Source organism: Channa argus, chromosome 18 (assembly GCF_033026475.1).
Source record: "Channa argus isolate prfri chromosome 18, Channa argus male v1.0, whole genome shotgun sequence".
NCBI classification, from domain to species: Eukaryota; Metazoa; Chordata; class Actinopteri; order Anabantiformes; family Channidae; genus Channa; species Channa argus.
In genome coordinates this window covers 14,874,465-14,894,749 of record NC_090214.1, presented here as the reverse complement: position 1 = coordinate 14,894,749, position 20,285 = coordinate 14,874,465, and positions in this window count along the sequence as shown.

Here is a 20,285-nt window from a genome sequence, read left to right as displayed (position 1 = left end):
GTTACAGCTGGCTTTTTAAACTAACCAAAAATTTAGAAATCATTTTTTAGTTTGGGTTACAGTAATTGGCCTTACAGTTTGGCCACTCAAACAAATAAACAGACAGACAAAGTATTCAAATGTCTGCTTCCTTTGATGGTCAGAGGAGACTGACAGTTTGACCCATAGGTCCTGCTTAGGGTAAGGCATGAGGGAGGCATGAGCCACACTAGAAAAACACTGCACAAACTCAAATGCGGCTACAGCCACCACACTCTTGAGCTTGAGTTGGGTTTGAACAGAAATAAGTGGATCAATCCCTACACTATTCCACTGAGACCATTTGGATCAGGTATAAGCAGTTTTTATTTCCCATGTTTGAAACAACACATATAAGCAGTTATGTGCCGTACATCCCAGGCCCTGTATTAGGTGTAGGACATCAAGTAGTCTTTTGGGGGGAGGCAGTGGCTCAATTGGTGGCCGGCTACCGACCATGGGATCAGAAATTCGCGCCCCGCTCCTCCCGAAGCGTCCTTGTGCAAGACACAGAGCCCCTAACAGCCCATTCCCACCCCCAGCTGTGCAGCGCCGGTCCCACGCCCGATAGTAATTGGGGAGGGTTACATCAGGATGGGCATACGGCGTAAAAACTGAGCCAAATCAAATATTGTCAATGTCAACATCTTTGAATAGACACTTTTCTACCTTTGCACTCTCCATCTTAACTCTCTGTTGTTTTCCTTCATTCCAAATGTCTGTGCTTCTGTCCCTGCCTGGGTAGAGAGAGAGTTACACAGTGCACCAAAAGTAATTCCCAATTCCCCTTTCATTAAATGATAAACAAACCACTGCAAAGCTCCTTTGTTGAAAATACTTGAATCTGGCATTCAGTGTGTATTATGTGCATGTTAGTACACAGGAGGAAAAGACATTAAGGGATGAGCAGCATGACTCTGCAGGTGTTTGCCACCTCTGTAGCTCGAATGCATACACACACACAAACACACACGCACAGTGACCTCTGGACAGTGTTCTGTCTTCCCATGTCATTTCTAGTGTTACACATCCAAAACACTTTCTGAACACAAACCACTAAATGATGGCTGCAGGGTGGAAGAGGCACACACGTGTGTGTTTCTGAAGAAAAGAAAGGAGAGACAGAAAACAGAAAAAGATTTTGTGGCAGTGTGAATGAGGAAAACTGTGTATGTGTGTGTATGATGACCCTAGGCTGGGCTAGATGGATGGGTGTTCTGACCTCCCTAAAGGGATGCAGGCACGCTTATTTACACAAAGCACCCTTAGGTGTGTAGGTGTATGTGTGTGCACTTCTGTGTGATACTAGCTTACAAATCTAGCCTTACAGGGCAAAAGCCATAACTACAAACATTAAAATATTAAAGCTGTATATTTCTAATCAGTTTCACTTTCTCCCTCATTAAAGGTGGGTCACCAAAATAGAAAAGTGAGTCAACAAGTTAAATCAAGCTCAAATACTTAGCCAGTATCAACATTAGTTTATTATCAGCTACATTTGTATGACAGATATATAACAAATTATCAGCTGTTATTGATATAAAATTCATTCAAATACTTGAATTGGTAGTTTTAATCTACACCATATATGGAGAACATCTGGTTTTTCTAATTCTTCACACTTGTTACGTTATCATAGTGCATACAATGCTCGGCCATAACATTATGACCACTGACAGTTAAAGTGAATAATGTAACACTGATCATCTTGTTACAATGGCACCTGGAAGTGGGCGGGATATATTATGTAGCAAGTGGACATTTTGTCCATGAACGTATGTTGGAAGCAGGAGATATAAACAAGCATAAGAATTTGAGGACTCTGACACGGGTCAATTTTCTGGGCCTATTTTTAAATCGATGCGGAAAACCCACCTTTTCTCCCTGGCTTTTGACCCAGTATGAGTAGGTGATTGTACTATTTTATTGTATTTTTATTCTTTTTATCCTTTATTACTTTATATGTATTTATTTTGGCTTTACCATTTTAAATTGTTAAGCACTTTGATCAGTTTATGCTGTTTTTTAAAGTGCCTTATAAATAAAGTTGGCTTGGCTTGTAACTCAAACAACTGAAAAAGTTAGGACTGGTTCTAATAGAAATGTGTCAGAACACATAGTGCATTGCAGTTTGTAATGTTTGGGGTTGTGTAGCTACAGACAGGTCACGGTGCCTATGCTGAACCGTGTCCCCCACAAAAAGCACCAGAAATGGGCATATGAACATCAGAGCTGAATCACAAAACAATGGAAGGTCTGTTTAATCAAGTTTAATTTCAAATCATGTGGATGGCTGGGTGTGTTTGCATGACTTACCTTTGGAAAAGATGGCACCAAATTGCATTATGGGAAGAAACCAAGCTGGCAGAAGCAGTCTGGCAGTAGCATCTACCTAAACATTGATGTCACCAAGCACACCCCTTTACGATGGACGCCCCACCTCCCAGGACTTAATGAATTTGTTTTAGTGGCAAAAGAACCTACTCAATATTAGGGATGACAATATTAGCATAGGGAATTTTGAGGTTCTCCCCCTCTCTTAGCAATCACTTACTAATGTACTACGTAGAGTTGAACCCTGTCGAAGTGCACTTGGGGCAAGAGATGGTTAACATCAGTGGCGGGCAATAAAAACGTTGCTTTTAATTATTTATTTACATTTTTATAAGAACAAATACAATAAATCAAAATGGCCTAGACAAAAATGGCCTAATATTATGTTGTATATAATTGCAAAGAAGCAATTTCTGTCTTCAATGGTTTGCCGCTAACATGCGTGTCTGTAATTTTCTTTCTGATCTCACACAGCTTCATCTTTGCTTTTTCTGATCTATGTACAGCGTGGAGGATAGATTAGGCATTTATAATTGTATCTAACAAATGGGCCATTTTTTTTGTTCAATTATTCCCAAGTATGCTTGGGAATGAAAAAAATTTCTTAAATGTCAGTTATAAGTTACTTCAGAGAAAATTGTGAGTTTCTTTTTCAACTCCTGGAAGGGTACCAACAATTATTTTAAGATTCATAATAACACTGTATCTAAGTCCAGTGAGTGTCCAATGAGGGTTTTTATACATAATCAAGACTTTATTTACCTCAGATTTATACTTAAAATGCAGCCAATCAGCTGTTTCTGCTGTATCAATAAATCCAAAGCCCCCTATGAATTTCACAAACAGCTGCTGTTCTCCAGCTTTAAAGTATGCTTGAATAACAACCCTGTCTGTTTTTATACTGTATGTTAGAGAAATTGGTTCTGCATCCAGAGAATCACATTGATTTGGCTCTAAAGGGTGAATAAATTGTGCATGTATTTTATGGAAACAGAAAAATCCATGCAGCCGGTTTACAATGCTTGCTGCTTCTGTAAATCAGAAGATGATCAATGTGTGTATTGACTGATCTATCGCCTGGGTGTGAGTATATACTATCCATATGTGTGGGTATGGGAGTGAGCGCTCAAGTGATTGTGAATAGAGGCACTGGGCATGTTTAGATGTAGTTTGCATTATTTTGAGGCTATTTTCTGAATTTGAGTGCCTGTGTGTTTGGTTGCATTTGTGTGCAAGCAGGGATGTCCACCTCAGTTCCTGAATGTGGACAAACAAGCATGTGGAATGTGTGCTAGTATTTGGATGTGTGTGTCTTTCAGCCCTGCAGCAGGGTCATTTCTATATTGACAACCTGCTTGTCCCTGTCATACAGAGAACATGAGTAGAAAGGCCATTCTCATTTAGCCTGATAAAGCACCCATAGCGTCATAATGACCTGCAGCCATTTATAAATCATACTTTAACATGAGGGAGATGGACCTGTAACCGCTGACTGATTGCCGAATTGATAAAAATTACTCATTCATGAATCAGGGCAGAATTTTTTCAGACTGCTGAGCACAATCGCATAACATTTTAAAAGGTGAGGTGTTCATTTGGGAAATAACACTGTGGTTATGGTACGATAAATATTGCAGTAGTTATATTTTGCCTGATCTTTTGCTTTATATCGTTTTGACTTTAGTGCAGTGTATAAGTCTCCAACTCATTTAGGTGCATTTTGTTTTCTTTTCTCCTTCCAGACTTCCATCGTTTGTTCCTGTCTCAAAGGCAATCTCTCTTTTTTCTTCGTTCTCATATCTGCTCCATTATATTAATCTGCATAGGTACAATCAGTGGCTCATGTTTACTGATTCGCCTGATTAGATATCAGTTCTCCCTGAGGTTTAAGGTCTTCATTGGCAACTAGTGAATGTGTAAATGTGTGCACGTGTACGTGTGTGTTGTGAGCAAAAGAGGAAAATCCCTATGAGAGCTAAGCAGAACATGTTGATCGATCCTCTGCAATTACCAGCCAATCGAAACATGATTTATTTCCCAAGGAATCATTTCAATATCAAGAGAGCCAGTGAACAGATAGGAGGGTGTATATGTGTGTGCGTGTATGTAAGTGGGTATGGAGGGAGATCCTTGTCAATAAACTACCACTTACTCCTATTATTCCTCCTCTGTTCTGCTGTTCATGTCTCTCAACCCATTCAACTCTACATTTTCTTTTTTACACTTCCTCATATTCACTTGCCACATCCTTCCTTATATCTCCTTGTCATCCTCCCCAACTGTCTTCCCTCCATTCCATTTTTCTGGTTATCCACTTTTTGTACTTATCCTATCTCTCCCTTTTAGATCAAACAGTCACTTTCTGTTCTACCCTATATTTCCCCCAGCTTGCCTCCCTCTCTCCTTGACTGCTCCCCTGTGAGGTTATCATTCTGAGGCCGTGTCAATATGACCAGTCATCTAAAAAGAAAAAAAAAAAAAAGACCAACTGACCAATTGAGGTATTTTGAGTCTTACTCTCCCCTACCCACCCTCGTCACTCCCTCCTTTTCATCACTGCCTCTCCCGTCCTCTCCCCTCAGCCCCTTTTTTGCACTTAATTAAGTCGCCAAGTGGCTGTCAGGAATAATTTTTTGCTGCTGCATGGGGCGGAGGACCGCGGTGGACTTGACATTTGATAATATTGCGTCTCCATGTTGATTGAAATTGATTTTAGGGGGGAGTGAGGCCCTCTGCTCGCCGTTGCCGTGATTGTTTGACAACTCTCAGCCAATCAGCCCCAAGGACAGCCCGTGAATCCCCTCCGTCTTCAGCGTGGCAACTCATATTCCGAGTACGAGTGATGGCTGAGCACCTGCATGTGGGGTGCTAAGGGTCAGACATGGAGTACCGTCGCAGGGTCATGGAACTGGCAGTCACACTTCCCATAAATCAGCTGTGTAGTGCAAAGGAAGGAAGCCTGAGTGTGTGCAGAGTGGTGCCTCTTCCATTATCTGTGTGTGTGTGTGTGTGTGTGTGTTTGTGTCTTTCCACAAATGTATTTTGTGTAAGTAAAAGCATTTGAGTGTGCAGACAAGTAACACACAAACACCATTTTTGTTTTGTGTTTCTTCCCTCCAACCTCTGCCCCCTTCAGCTACATTTTTCACTCACTAGCTAATAGAGGGTATAATGTTAAATGCAAATGACTGTTTTAATTGTTGCCTTATTAGCAGGGAGTGGGGGGATTAACTAAAGAACATCATGATGAAATGCCACTCAAAAGCAAGCTGCAGTCGAAATCAATCAGAGTAATTAATTACAAACACCACCATCAGTGTTTCCATAATGTTTACAATCAGACTCTGCAGTGCTCTCACTTCACTTTTTTTTCTTAGACTGCAGGCCTAGAAATAAATGGCTGGGACTGTACGGGTCTCCAAAATGTTTACTGCAATCTTTTTTTAAGAGCTGTTGTCCCAGGGCAAACCTTAATTGTTATTTTTGTTGTTCTAAAAGATAAAGTATTTAGCAGCTTCCTGCCTAAGGAGCATAGACTGGCAAAGCAGTTTTTAAATTACTTGAAATGCTGATTTAATTAGTTTTAGCCATTTTTATTCACATGTATTGGATATATTTTATGGTTTTCAATTATATCTGGAACAAACATATCTGTTTATCTTATTGAAACTTATTTTAAAATGCTTTGTAGCTTTTATGAAAAATGCAATATAGATAAGCAGTTAATGATGAGACTTTGAGTGTGATATGCAAAATTACAGCTGCCATTTTTGTCATGAAATTTGCCAAATGTAAACTTTAAATGTTGAATTAAAATAAACTTAAATAATAAATAAAATAAAATAAATAATAACTTAAATAAACTTTATGTTTTCATCCAATCAAAAGTTGTTACCACTCCTGCCGCCTGTCTTGGTATTTTTAGTATTACTATTATTTAAAAAAACTTAACATAAAACCATGTACAACTAGATTATATTTTTGCTCTGGGAATATACTTTGAAAGACAACACGAAGGCACATTGCCAAATAATAATATGCAAAAAGCCCATGAGCGAGCTTTCTTCCCAGGCCTGCTGAACCACTTTAGAAAAATTTTGCATGTATATTTACATAAATATAAGTTCTAAAACCCAGTAACTCTTAGAAATTCACACATCTTAATGTCATGAATACCTCACAGTGGAGTAACATTTGATTCTATCAGAATTACTTGTTTTTCAACACCACCCTTTAAACATAACAGATCTATTTGCAAGCCCCCCAGCCAATTCCAATTCTTCAGTCTTTTGTATTCTCATTTGCTCATGTTTTAATTGGGTTATGGGTGTCACTTGATGCGTCTCTGTCTCCAAGAGCCGTTCCATATTCCTGATGAGGTTCCATCTTCTAGCCCCCTTTTTCAGACACTCTAATAGTCTCTTGCTGCTCCAGGCAAACCACAAACTGTACCAGACACACACAGAGGGGAAATTGCATTTATTTTGGAGGGGGCTTGGCTAAATTAATTGTGATTTTTTTTTCTATTCACCAGTGGTTAAGTACAATGTTTGCTCTGGTAACATGGCCTAGAAAAAGAGACTGAAACAGAGCATGTGAATGAACAGGAGTGGTTTTCAACAATAGTCGACCTGTTCCTCCCATGGCCTTTTGAAGCCAGATTATGCTATTGTGTTTTTATTTTATTTTTGATTTAAGTCAACAATAATGTCCTAAGTTGAGAAAATATGAACAATACACAATGCTTAATGCAGCTGCTTGAAATAAAGACAGAAAATAAATTAGAAGAGTGTGATTTTCTTGTTCTTCCAGTAAAGTACCTCTTCCCTTTACATCTAATGGATGCTGGGATAAGCACTAGCCTGGTAGATGGATGGATGGGTTAGATTGTTTTGCCAGAAATGCATTTGGCATTTGTTTATACACGTTAGAGACAACTTATGATTAAAAATTCTTGCTTTGCCCTAAAACCCGCCAAGACCACATGGGCTCAAACCTTTTGTTAAAAAAATGTAGCTTTCTCATTTGTTTGTGTGTCAATGCACATGATCTAGAAAAATGTTGCAGGGTCATCAGAAAAAAAAAAAAAAAAAAAAAGTCAAGCTTAATGTTTGCTACAAAGCCATACGATGACATCCTGAGAGACACATTCCACTTGGATGACTTCCATATTATCGAACATTTCACAACTATTCTATAAGATAAAACTGTATTGTTGTGTTGTATTTTAGTCTGCAACCCTGCTTAGGGTAAGGATTATTGCACAAAACATTCCAATTTTCACAATGAAAACTGCTGTTTGCATCACACTTCCTTTCAACAAAGGTAAAGTAGAAGAAACCCTTTCTAGTGATGAACTGTTGAACAGGTTTACCATATTCACTGTAACCCTTTTTATTTCGTATAACCCTACTTTATTCTCCATCTCCTGATGCAAGCAGAAGTACCACATCTCTTTTCTATATCCTTTCATTCAAACTTTCTGCTCTTCCTCTCCTGCTTCTCTGGTTACTTTGCCTTCTCTCACCTCTTTTTCCAATTCTGTCTTTTCTGTTCACTTCCCCCTTCTCTCAGCCTTCTTGTCCGACAACCTATAGCTATTAACCTCTGCCCTTAATTCTCCCCTCCCATCACTGCTGCAGTAATTAGGAGGTCAATCTAAACCTCCTTTATCATTTAGTCTGACTGACACACAGACACACACACGCACACACAATCCAAAGTAAATTATTCTTTGAGCAACATTGTAGCAAATAAAGTAGTGTGGAACCTGACATTTGCTCATATTGTCTTTACACACATCACTTTTTACATGTGCTTATAATATAAATATTTTTTAAAAAGATAAGATATTAAACATAAACATTTGGACCATATTGCCCTAAATTTCACCAAATTTGTTAAGTAAATACGAATGAATGATATCTTACCCACAAACACATTTAATATGGTAATTTGATGCATAATTTCATCTCCATTGGGCACATGCACCCATGCACGCACGCACTCTCACACACACACACACACACACACACACACACACATACACACAGATGCACTCATGCACACACACACACACACACCCACACACACCAGGGTTGACAGGATTGGGCAATGAGCTGTCAGAACAGTCTCTATGCATCACACAGGTCATTGGCTGATCTCTGTCTGTCTCTTTCTTACCCTCCTTTTCTCTACTTCTCTAGAAGGCCATTTTACACTGCTCATTCAAAAGGTATGGTATCGGCAATTTGAAAAGGTGGGGTGTGTGTGTACGCACTCTGAGAAGTACAGTAGTGACAGAGGCTGAGTTGTTCCATCTCACTCTCTGTATATAAAAAGAGAGTCAGCATTGGGGGTGTGAGCCAAGAAGTTTGACATTTATATGATGTTTTATTAAAAGATAATCCACTGGGATTGTTTTTACTGGGAGACTCTCCCACAGCTGGAAGAGGAATGGCATTTGCAACATGATTCAGACTCAACATGTTGATGAGTACATGGTTACATTTAGCTTCGTTTGAGCAGCATGTTTCAGTGACATGAAGCTGCACTTGAGGAGAAAGGATGGCTTCAGTGATCTAACTCATCCTCTTACTTCCATCTACTAGTGGTCCTCAGGAGTCTCCCTGGTTCTCCATCTGCTCATGCACATGTCCCTTGCCAGAAACTGAATCTGTGACCTATGGTCTTGTTGTACAAAAGAAACAGCGTGTAATGGCCATTGTAGACCTTGTGTTCACGTCTGTAATACCGGGATGTTGGCAGCTGCATAAAATTAACCCTGGACAGTTTGTGTCATCCTTTTGTAGTTTGGTGTAATTCAAAATAAGCAGGCCTCAAAAAGGAAGCAACTTAATGCCAAAATGCAACCATGTCAAACGCTTCTGTTTCTCATTCCCCTCATCCCTCCCCCTGCCTTTTCATTAAAGCAACATACAATTAAAGTGAGTGTATCAGTGTCCGACCCCTGCTATTAGCACTTCAGCCCAAATAGCACTTGGCAGAAAGCTGAATCTGTGTTTCCTCCTCACAATTAAACGCTTTACACATTCAATCAACATCACTAGATGTAATTAGATTGACACAGTTGGCTGCAGTGTATGTAGGTAGACAGAAACCGTCCAGCTCCTGTCACCTCTGTTGCAACAGAAATATTTAAACATCTTATTTGATTTGATTCATGAGTATTTAAGTTCTACTTGCTTTGGCTTACTGTTGTTCAAACAGAGTCAGCATACTTCCAGTTGGGTACAGTCAAATTAAACTGCTATTAGACATTGCTGGCTGGTGCATATTCCAGATTTTCCTATCTATACTGCTTAAAACTCAAACTAAAAACATAAATATAATCCTGTTAAGTCTCCAGATGAGCTTGCTTGTTGTATGATCAAAACATTCTGTGGTTATATAATGCATAATTTCAAGCCTTTCAGCTGAAGAAGTGGATACTTTTGCCACGATATAATGAAACTATTAAGTGAAACTATTAAGTGAAGCACAGTCTCACTACCACATCCCAGAGAAAATATTACCAATTCTGAAGGCTAAACTAAATGCAAAAAAGTTTGTAAACATTCATTTAGGCTATTATTAGGCTTTTGCACAATTTAGCAACAAAGAATTATACCCAAACTAGATGGAAAATAGTTTTTAGACATTGTATGTTTCAGAGCTGACCAGAGTTGTTCTTACACACAGATACACACATACTGTACCACACCCTCTCCCACAATGCAGCAGTAAATATCTAAGATCTAAATCCTCTTCACAGCATTGCCTAATTACTCCCAACAACATGGTAGCTGATTAACTTGTAATTGCTGTTCTGAACGCAGCCTGTCCCTCTCTCCTCGTTAGGGTTATTACTGACTATAATTACCGCTAATGTGTAGAGAGAAACAGACATGCTCACACACATAAATAAATTCATATGTACACAAACATACAAGCAGGTGGAGGCTCAACACACAAGCACCAATACACTAATGCACACACCTCACCAGGAGAATACTTAGTTTCTTGGAAACTGTGACTGGAGCACAGAGCAATAACAGTGAAATTTAGGCAACTATATTCATTTTCAGTATGTTGCCTCATTTAAGCACTGCAATTCACAGCAGCCAAAATCCTATAATGGTCTTCATATGTCAATTCATGTCTCACTGGTGTCCTTTAAACCTCATCACACGCTCTAATTTCTGTCCCTTGATCATGTGAGTAATTTCTACACCATGGTAAAACTTGCTGAGGTTTTCCTATGAACATTTGTGATTTGTGAACAATGTGACTGACTGCATTACTTTACATTTTGTCGTGGTTTTATTGTGATGACAGGAATAAAGGGTAGAAACTAAAGTATTTTCTTCTGCTGGAATTAGGATAGTAAGACTACCAGTAAAAACAACAAAAGTCCAACTCAAGCAATTATTCAACAGATAACACAGAAAAAACAAGCAAAAGTTTTGATGTGTTTAGGTTGTAAAAAAAAAAAAACACATATAAATCAAATAGTGTGCAGAAAACAACTGGTTTTAATACTGTATTTTCCATGTATGGGGGCTGTGGAGTGGGGGGTGTTTTAGGTCTATCCTGTCATCATGGAGATCATATCCTAAATTGTTTTGATATCCTGCAGGAAATCAGATAAGTGGCGACATATGTTTTGCATTTCCATAAAAGCAGCATTTATAGAATTAACTATCTGCTTGTAAAACCCAAACATGGAAATTAAAAATGTTCATTTGTTTATGAACTTTTGGAATTTCTCATTGGCTTCCTGTGAACTGTACAAGACATGAGAACATAACTAATAATAATCATTCCTGTTCAGTAAAAAAATGAAAGCACAAAAACATACTGATGACACGCTTTAGATACTTGCTAATGTAACTGATTTCTGATTGGAAACTACCTGTTTTTTAAGCATCTACCACCATATGGTATCTATTATGAAGAATAATAATGAAAATCAACATAAATCAGTGGGCTTTGTGCTGACAGCCTGGTGCTACTTTTGTTTGTCTTTCTACAGTCACTCTGCAGTACAAGGGGCTTCTCATCTTACCTGCAACTTCTAAAAAAACTGCATTTGCATGAATCAAAATCCGGCTTAAATGTAATTTTCCAGCTAAACTTGCTGTGGAGAAAGCTATGAGCACAAAGCTCCTTTTAAGTTTATAATCACTTTCTCCTTTAGCCAGGGATAATGGTCCTACTTGTGGGAGATTTGGCCCACGTCTGTCTATCTCTCTCTCTCCTGCCCTCCCTCTCTTTCTGTTGCCCCCAAACACTATCTCTCTTTCTTCGCACCATTAGTGATATTGCCAGGCCGCAGACCTCTGTGTTAAGTCACTTAATCAAAAGCAATGGGTTGAAAATCTTGTTTGGCCTCTTATGTCTGATTCATTCCTGCAGACAAGAGCAGCAGAGAGACAGAGAGAGGGCCAGGGGGAAATAAATGGAGAGCGAGACAGATAAGTAGAGGGAAGGGAGGGAAAGTAAGTGAGCGAGTGTTGATAGTGAAGTGAGATGGCGAGGGAGAAAGTGTGAGAGAAAAGAGAGAAGACATTAGGTGGGGGGGTGCTATGTGTTATCAGCTAAGCAGCAGCAGAAAGGCTATCATTGGCTCTCTCACCCTCTGGCGATAAAAAGGCCACTGTTCCTCTAACCAATTCTGACCACCTCTCACACACATGTCCACACACACACACACACACACACACACACACACACAAACACACACACACACACACACACAAACACACAGTTCCTCGAGTTCTTCTACTTCTGTGCTTTGTCTGACTCTGACTCCTTTTCAGTATAATTTGTTCATTCATTCATTTACAGGTAACATTTTCCTCTTCTCACTTTTTACACTAGAGGCAAACACCTGTTCAAATATTACTAAAAGAATTTTGAAAAATAATGTAATACTTTAAAACTGTTCTCTAAATTAAAAGATACAGGATCAGAGGGTGTTAAGATCATGGCTGAAGGCAAACTTCAGAGTAGCTAAACATGACTGGTTGGCTCTGACTTGGAGCACCGCAGACGTGCACATTCCCACACACTGCATAGACATAAAGCCTTTATTGTATTTGGAGGGGAGGATCTTGGTAGAAGTTTGTCTTCATAATAAACACAAAAGTTGAAGAGAACAAACTTACAAGACATGAATACAAAGAATAAATTTGTGTCATAACATACAGTGTTTTATGTTTCCTTTGTGTGTGGGTGTGTGACTGTGTGTACTCTGTAGGCCTCTGTATTTCTATATTTATGAGGACCATTTTCAGTTTACGACCATGGGACTGATGCCTGATGCTTTTATGCAAAATCTGCAGTGTGTTACGTTTACCAAGGTACTCACAAATACACCTGCAGCAGCAGACACTCTTCAGTCAGGAACAGGGGTAAAAGTACTTTTTCTATTTGAGTGTAATTAATTTTTACTGTCATAAATATCAGTTGCTCTTTGACCCCTCCTTAAGGACAGTGGTACGTGTTCATTTATTTCCAAGTTTAACCACACTTTAAGTTGCTCAAGGTCCTCACAAGTATACATGAACAAACATTCATATCATTATGTGGATGTGGTGGAGATGATGGGTGATGGAGGGGCTCCACGCTCCATAGGAGGGCAAATGGAACATACGGAGCACCAGACCTCTCCTACTGTTGTGCCCCCCACCCCCCTACCCCGATACACTCACACACACACACACACACACAAACACACATAACTTGATCTTCATTTATTAATTCAAAAGAAGAAAGTTAATTTCCCCTTGTCAGTGCATATGACAATTTTAAATAATTGAGCGTTTATCTTCTGGAGGATGTGCAACAGAAGAAGGAAGAAACAGAAGGAAATAGGCCTTGTGCGCTTGTATTCATCAGTACACACTCATAAAATAAACTTTCATGGATACTTGCTGATAACACTATTGAAAAGGACAAACACAAGGTGACTTTTTCAGGGTCAAAGCCAAACTTTATACCATAAATGCTGTAAAGCTTTACATTTAAGTTGTGTGCAAACAATCTCTTTCAAAAGTGGAGAACTGGATAAAGCTAAATAATGAGATGTTTTAAAAATCATAAGTGATTTGAATTTTCTGAATTATAGTGGGGTATTTTGTTGTCAATTACCCTTTGATGCACATCAGGGTCAAAGATTAATCTGTCACCTTTTAAGACGGTCATAGTTTTCATTTCTTGATTGAGAGAGAGTTGGATTGAGGGATAGTCAAAGAGCAAAGATGGGAAAGGGAAACTGGCGTAACTATCATCCCTTATCTCTCTTCTAATAGCCTTTTATTTCATATTTTGTTTCCCCCCCTTTATTCCCGCTGCCCCACATGTAAGAGTGTTCAAAGACTCCTGGATTTGGGACACAGGATTGTGGGACAGCACTATTTGCAGCTTTACTTGGTGGGGTCAAGCTCCTTTTAAAACAGCCCCGAAAAGTGACAGAAAATCCCTCTGAGGCCAAATCTTTTAAAGCGCTCCATCTCGCCTTTCTCTCAGAAATGCACAGTTATTAAAAAATGGAAAAAAAATAAAAATAAATAAATAAATATAAATATAAATATATATATATATATATATATATATATATATATATATATATATATGTATATGTATATACACACACACACACACACACACTAGTTAAATGTTGTGCAAAATAAAGTGCAAAATAGAAAATTGGAAAATTAATCATTATAATTTCCTGAAATGTTGAGCTGTTAGATCAATGTAAAAATAAGAACAATAGTAACAGATTAATATTAAAATATTTATCTACCCAGCAAAGAGTAGTGTAAAAATTGAGAAATAAATAATAATATTATGAATAGTAATAATATATATATTTGTTTTATTATTTGTGGCCATCACAAACATCACTATTAGCAACACCAGAAGCAGTAAGCCTGTATTCAGCAGCTGGAACATTCTCATTTGACTTTGTCAGGATGAAAGGTAATAAGAACTTTACTGAAACAAGTAAGTTGTGTACGAGTAGTAGTAAGATTTTTTCCATTTTCCACTCTCCCAAACCACTTAAAACACCAAGCAACAAATAATCAATGAAGCTTGCGGCTACAAGTAATTAGTAATGTATTACAATTTTTGGAGCAACAAGCCCAACAACTTCTGACACCCTAATCATAGTTTTACCATATGCTACATTTGTCTTTTAGTTTAGGTCACAATTTTGACATATAATAATACACAGTTGCACAAGCCTAAAAGGCACCGTTGTGGGGCTTGAAAACATCAGTTGTGTGTCTGTCTGTGTTTGTGTGGGTTGCTTAAGAGTTGTTGATTTCTGGGACGTGTGGATACTTCACATCAAACACACTCCAGCACCTTTAGACACAATCAGCTGCCTCCTTGCTGCCACAGGTGTACTGTAAGAACACACTGTTACACACACCTCTCAGACCTTAGAGGACATGCAATTCAATTAACAGGCAGATACATGCACACATTCACACACAATGACACCCACCCACCCACCTACCATCCAATCACTTACTATACAAATAACGGTACACACACACACACACGCACAAAGTTCAGATTCAGTTGTGTTGCAGACGCCTCTCAATTCAATTAAGATACACGGAAATACTTCTTTTGATCTCAGTATTGGCTATCAGGCACACACACCTGATGCTAGCAGCACTAGTGGCCTCATTGTCTGCAGTACAATGCTGCTAAAAGCTAACATCATCTGGCTAGCGGTAACAACAGTTTTCAAGCAATGCTGATATTTTCAAAAGGTACAACAGAAGAGCGTGCAGTGAATTAAATTATGTAGCATTTCATTTCATACGCATGTTTTTCTCCTGACTTGTGTTGAAGTGTGTCTACAAATACCATTCCCACTTTTAAAAAGCTTTATCCATGTTCAGAATCAAAGCTCCTATTAGAACTGACTTTATGAGTAGGAAAACATTGAGTTTTAAGCATAAATAATTAAATAATTAGATGATTAGATGTGAGGTGAGATGATGCTTATAAAAAAGATAAAGTGAAGATAGAAATTTCCTGAACTTGTGATTCACTTGGATCTCTATATGAATCCACAGCGCCAAATTTTGCATATGTAAGGGTAAAGTGATATAGCTCATCCTCTTGTATTCAACCCTTAAAAAGACATTTTCTGAATTCCCCAGAGGCTGTGTGTGTGTGTGTGTGTGTGTGTGTGTGTGTGTGTGTGTGTGTGTGTGTGTGTGTGTGTGTGTGTTTGGGTGGGGGTATATGTTTGTGCATGCATGCAAAATCATTTGTGCACATATGCATGTGTGTCGTTTCCTGTTCATCTAATTGGGGATTCATCGGGCAGCCATTTCAAAATTAAATGCTTTTGGTCAGATAGATTGCCTTACGTCTCTGTCATGTTGCTGTGAATGGGATGCAGCCTTTGATGGATATGAGGAGTGACAAGAGAGCTCCCCTATACACACACACATGCACACGCGCACACACACGCACCACTTTATTCATCCTCTCCCTTATTTCCTCCGTTCTCTAGCTCTACTTTATAAAATAACAGTATGGAATGACAAAAGATAAAGATTATTTTGAGCTATTTAATATAATATCCAATTAAAAGACTAGCCCAGAATGTTAAATTAAAAAGAGAAAGAAAAAAAAAACACACATAAAGACATAATTGTGATGCAAACTTTAGCATAGTTTGCTGGTACGTGAATAAACCTTTATGTTATATTTGTGTGCAAAACCCAAATACAACAAAAGTTTTGGGTTTATGTGTTTTCCTAATTTCTATTACTATATAAGATTTGTTTTGGGCTCTACTTTTCACAACTTATTTTAAATCAAGTTTCTATACAAATTCAAGCTTTGCAACCTCTTTAAGACATATGCTTTACACACACAGCAGTCAGGAACTATCAGCACTAATAACAGACCTACAGATGGTCCTCTCAAATATCCGGCACACATTTCCTTTCCAAAAACCAATTTCTAAAGAGTTGGTTTAGGCAACAATATGCAAAACCTGCAGACTTCCATAAGTGTTGTGCGTGCTTGTGTCAGACATATATAAACACAATCAGTCCTGTCAGTCTGTGAATTTCCTGCTTAGTGACAGTCTGCATCTGCTGTGCTGGTACACGTCATCTGTCTCATACAAATACACACATGCACACAAACATGCGCCTTCCTTTCTTTCTTGAAATATCATTTTTAACTGTGGGAAAAATGTTCTTAGAGTTACTTTTAGAACTAATCTCTGATGATGCATTAAGCATCACTAGTTTAGAAAAACTGAGACCCTGTATGTTGTTTTGTTTTGTATTATGTTCATGATGTATGTTACTATAGCTACACCTACGAAAAGTTATTAAGGAGAGTGAATGATTTCTGGTTATTTATTTCAATATCATCTACTCAGTTTCATTTGGTACCAAATCTCTACCAAGAAGGTTTCTCTAATATTTAAGTCAAGAACATCTCTATCAATTCAAAGTTAGTTTAAAATCTAGACTTATTTTTATCACAAAGACAAACAAAGATTTGCAACCCTGACAGGAAAATATCCACTTCGAGGGTACACACAGTACAACCATTTTACTGAAAACTATTGTAATTTGTGATAAAAATGCATCTGAATTTCTGTCACACTTTATGTCCCTCTGTAGTTTTTGTGCCTGCATGTACGCATGTTAGATCACATCCCATTCACCCTAGATGCAAGGACCTTTCACTCGAAGAGCAGGTGAAGCCACAGAGAGGAACATCAGTTGAGATGAGCCAGCCAATCTGCAGCTCACCAAAATACATTTCACACAAGCACATGCACACACATCTACCCAATGCATTTGCATCTCAAGTGCCAAGGAAGCTAGCTAGTGAGACAATTCGAATGACATTCAAATGAAGGCAGTGTTTGTCTGAGCCCCAGAGAGAGAGAGAGAAAAAAGCAGAGAAAGGTTTTTTAGAAATATGCAAATACTGTTCTGCATGGGGAATCTATCTTGAAATGAGCTTTCTATTTAGGGAGCTTAAATCAAGAATCACTTTGGTACACTGATGAGAATTGAATAAGTTTTACTTCTGTGGATGTTTACTTATATAACATGGCCAGCTAGGCTAGGCAGTCTGAAAAGGATATAAACAGAAAGAGGAAATAATGAAAAGCAAAACATTAAACTGACAAGAAAAAAAAACATTCTTGAACATTTAAGTGCCAATATTTAAATTGTCCTGTATCTCGTTTTGTAGCACAGACTGAGCAATTGGAGAAGTAATATGTTTTTTTATTTTATTATTTCATACCTGGTAAAAATATCCATAATAAGGAATTTTAATTAAAATACCAATACTTCAGTGCAGGAGGATCTCAGTCCGAGCTAATGAACCTAATAGTCACACTCTGGCCAGATAAAGAAATCCTAAACAACCTCACTTAGGAATAGTTTGATATTTTGTGAAAAATTCTTATTTGCTTTCTTGCAGAGAGTGGGATAACCACTCTCATACCTGTCTATTAATATGCACCCCAACTTAAAGCAACAGGGCTGGACGATAAATAGTTTCAAATCAATATCCCAATTTAATAGATTGAAAAAAGGCTGCATATACAAGCACACATGCTTATGCACACAGGATATTCTATGCAACCCTGGGTATTCTTATCATTTGTAGTTTGTTTGCACTGAATAATACAGAAGAAGGACTTTCGCTTATTAAATTCCAATTGAAATATTGCTCTTAAACTGTAATATTTTCTTTTATCATTCAGCCCTAGAAAGCTACCAAATGAAAAATGAATCAAAGAAACAATTATGTACATCTGCAGAAACTATTTGTGTACCGTAACACTGCTGTTATTATTTTGGGCCAATACTTTAGGCCCAGACTGTGTTCCAGATGGACAACATGAGAAATGTGGAGTCTTGCTCTCCAACAAATCTGCGCAAACATCAACATGAATTTAAAATGTAGTTAAAGTGTCATCTACTATATGGGATTATTTTAAAGATCTAAACTAAACTTGAATTAACATGATACTTAGTACAAGAATTCTGTCACACTTATCTGTTTCCAAGGAATTACATTTATTTCTTCAGGGTGAAAACTTCCACAATTGCTGGCATGGATGTAGTATGAAAATCCATATTTGTGAGCATGTGTGCATCTCAAACATCAGTGAATGTGGACACAGACCAGTGTATCTATACATTCATTCTCTGCATGCAAGTATTCGTGTTTTGTGCGTGAGTGTGCGTGTGCGTGTGCGTGTGTCTTCACTGTGTAATACATGGATGATAAAGCACACATAAAGGATGACAAGGTTGATGTCAGGAGACTGCAGCCTTCGGTGTAAAACTACAGCTCTTAGAAACTAACAGAGAGAAAACGAAAGACAGAGAAAATGCACAGCAGTAGATCACACGCAGCTCCGCTCATCTCATCACCACTCTATCCTCTGAATCCTAAATCGTAAAAGTTACATATGGCTGTTTTTAATTCTTCCCTGCATTGAAACACCCTGGCCGACAGTTAACCAACTAATGATATAAAGGAGCATGCAAAGATTACCCTGATCCAATGCTTGCTAGAGATGAAACCTTTAGCAAACATTGTAAAACAACACCACTGCGGTGTTATAGACTGTATGAAAAAAGGCAAATCAATCACTTTAGTGTATTTGTGAAGATTATTAGTCCTTCACTGAAGCATCCTGATACCATAGAGGTATAAGGTGCATAGAAACCACAAGTACATAAGTATAATAGTATAATTATACTATACAATATAATAAATGATACAGTAATTGCTTTAACTTGATGGTCCTATTTTGGTACTATGACAAATCAAAATGTCTTCTGTGAAAAAGGTTGCTGTATATTTTCTATGCTTCTCTGCTTTTATATAAACAGATACAAATGTTCTCAGTCACATTAGCTTTGAACTCAACTCTACAGTTTAGTGCATGCTTGTGTGTCAGCATTGTGTCTACCTGTATTTACTTCTCCATTAGTACATAAATAGAAAGAGAACAGATTGAATCACAATTACATCTGTGCTCAATTATCTAATTACCACTAACAGTGTCAATCTGTGACCATTAAAACCAACAGGGGAAAAATTGGGAAATAAAAACAGTAGGTTAAAAGGGGAGAACACCAGATACCTTACAATTTGGCACCTAAAATTACTAAATTGCTCCAAACCTTTTCTTGGCTGACACAGTTGAAACAGTTGTGTGCAAACTTTTTAACTTTAACAAGAAAAAGAAAGCAGGACTTATTAGAGAAGAGAGTGCACAGGAAGAAAAGAGGCTGAAGAAGTAAGCACAGAAAGAAAAAGTGATAAAAAGAAGAATGAAAATGAAGGACTGGGAAACCAGTTTCCTATTTAAATGATGATTAAAATGCATAGGCTTCCCACCTATAACATCCCTTTACCCCCTCCATCCATCCCTCTCTCTATCCATCCATCCATCCAGCCCCCCTTTTGATGTTGAAGCAATCTTGCAGCAGTCACAACCTTTTCTCCCTGCAAAATTAATTTGACAGGTTTGCATTAAGGCACCTGATCAATACCCACTTAGAGCTGTGAGGGCTAAAGCCAAGAAAAATAACGCACCGGGCTCCCTTCTCTCCCTCTGTACCAGATGAGAAAAAATGAATCTTGGACACTTTTTTCACTCCCTCCCGCCCTCAATCGTTCGGCAGCCCTAAGCCCTGCTCTCTATCACACAAACACTCACATAGACACATGAAAGCACACAAATGAACACAAAGGGTCATATACAGACACACACATACAGGCCCAAGCTTCTCTATCACCATGCTGACCTCCTGCCATTGATCGGCAGCTGTTAACTTGACAGACGGCCTGGAAGGTGTGTCTGCTAGTGTATGTGTGTGTGTGTATGCTCTGTG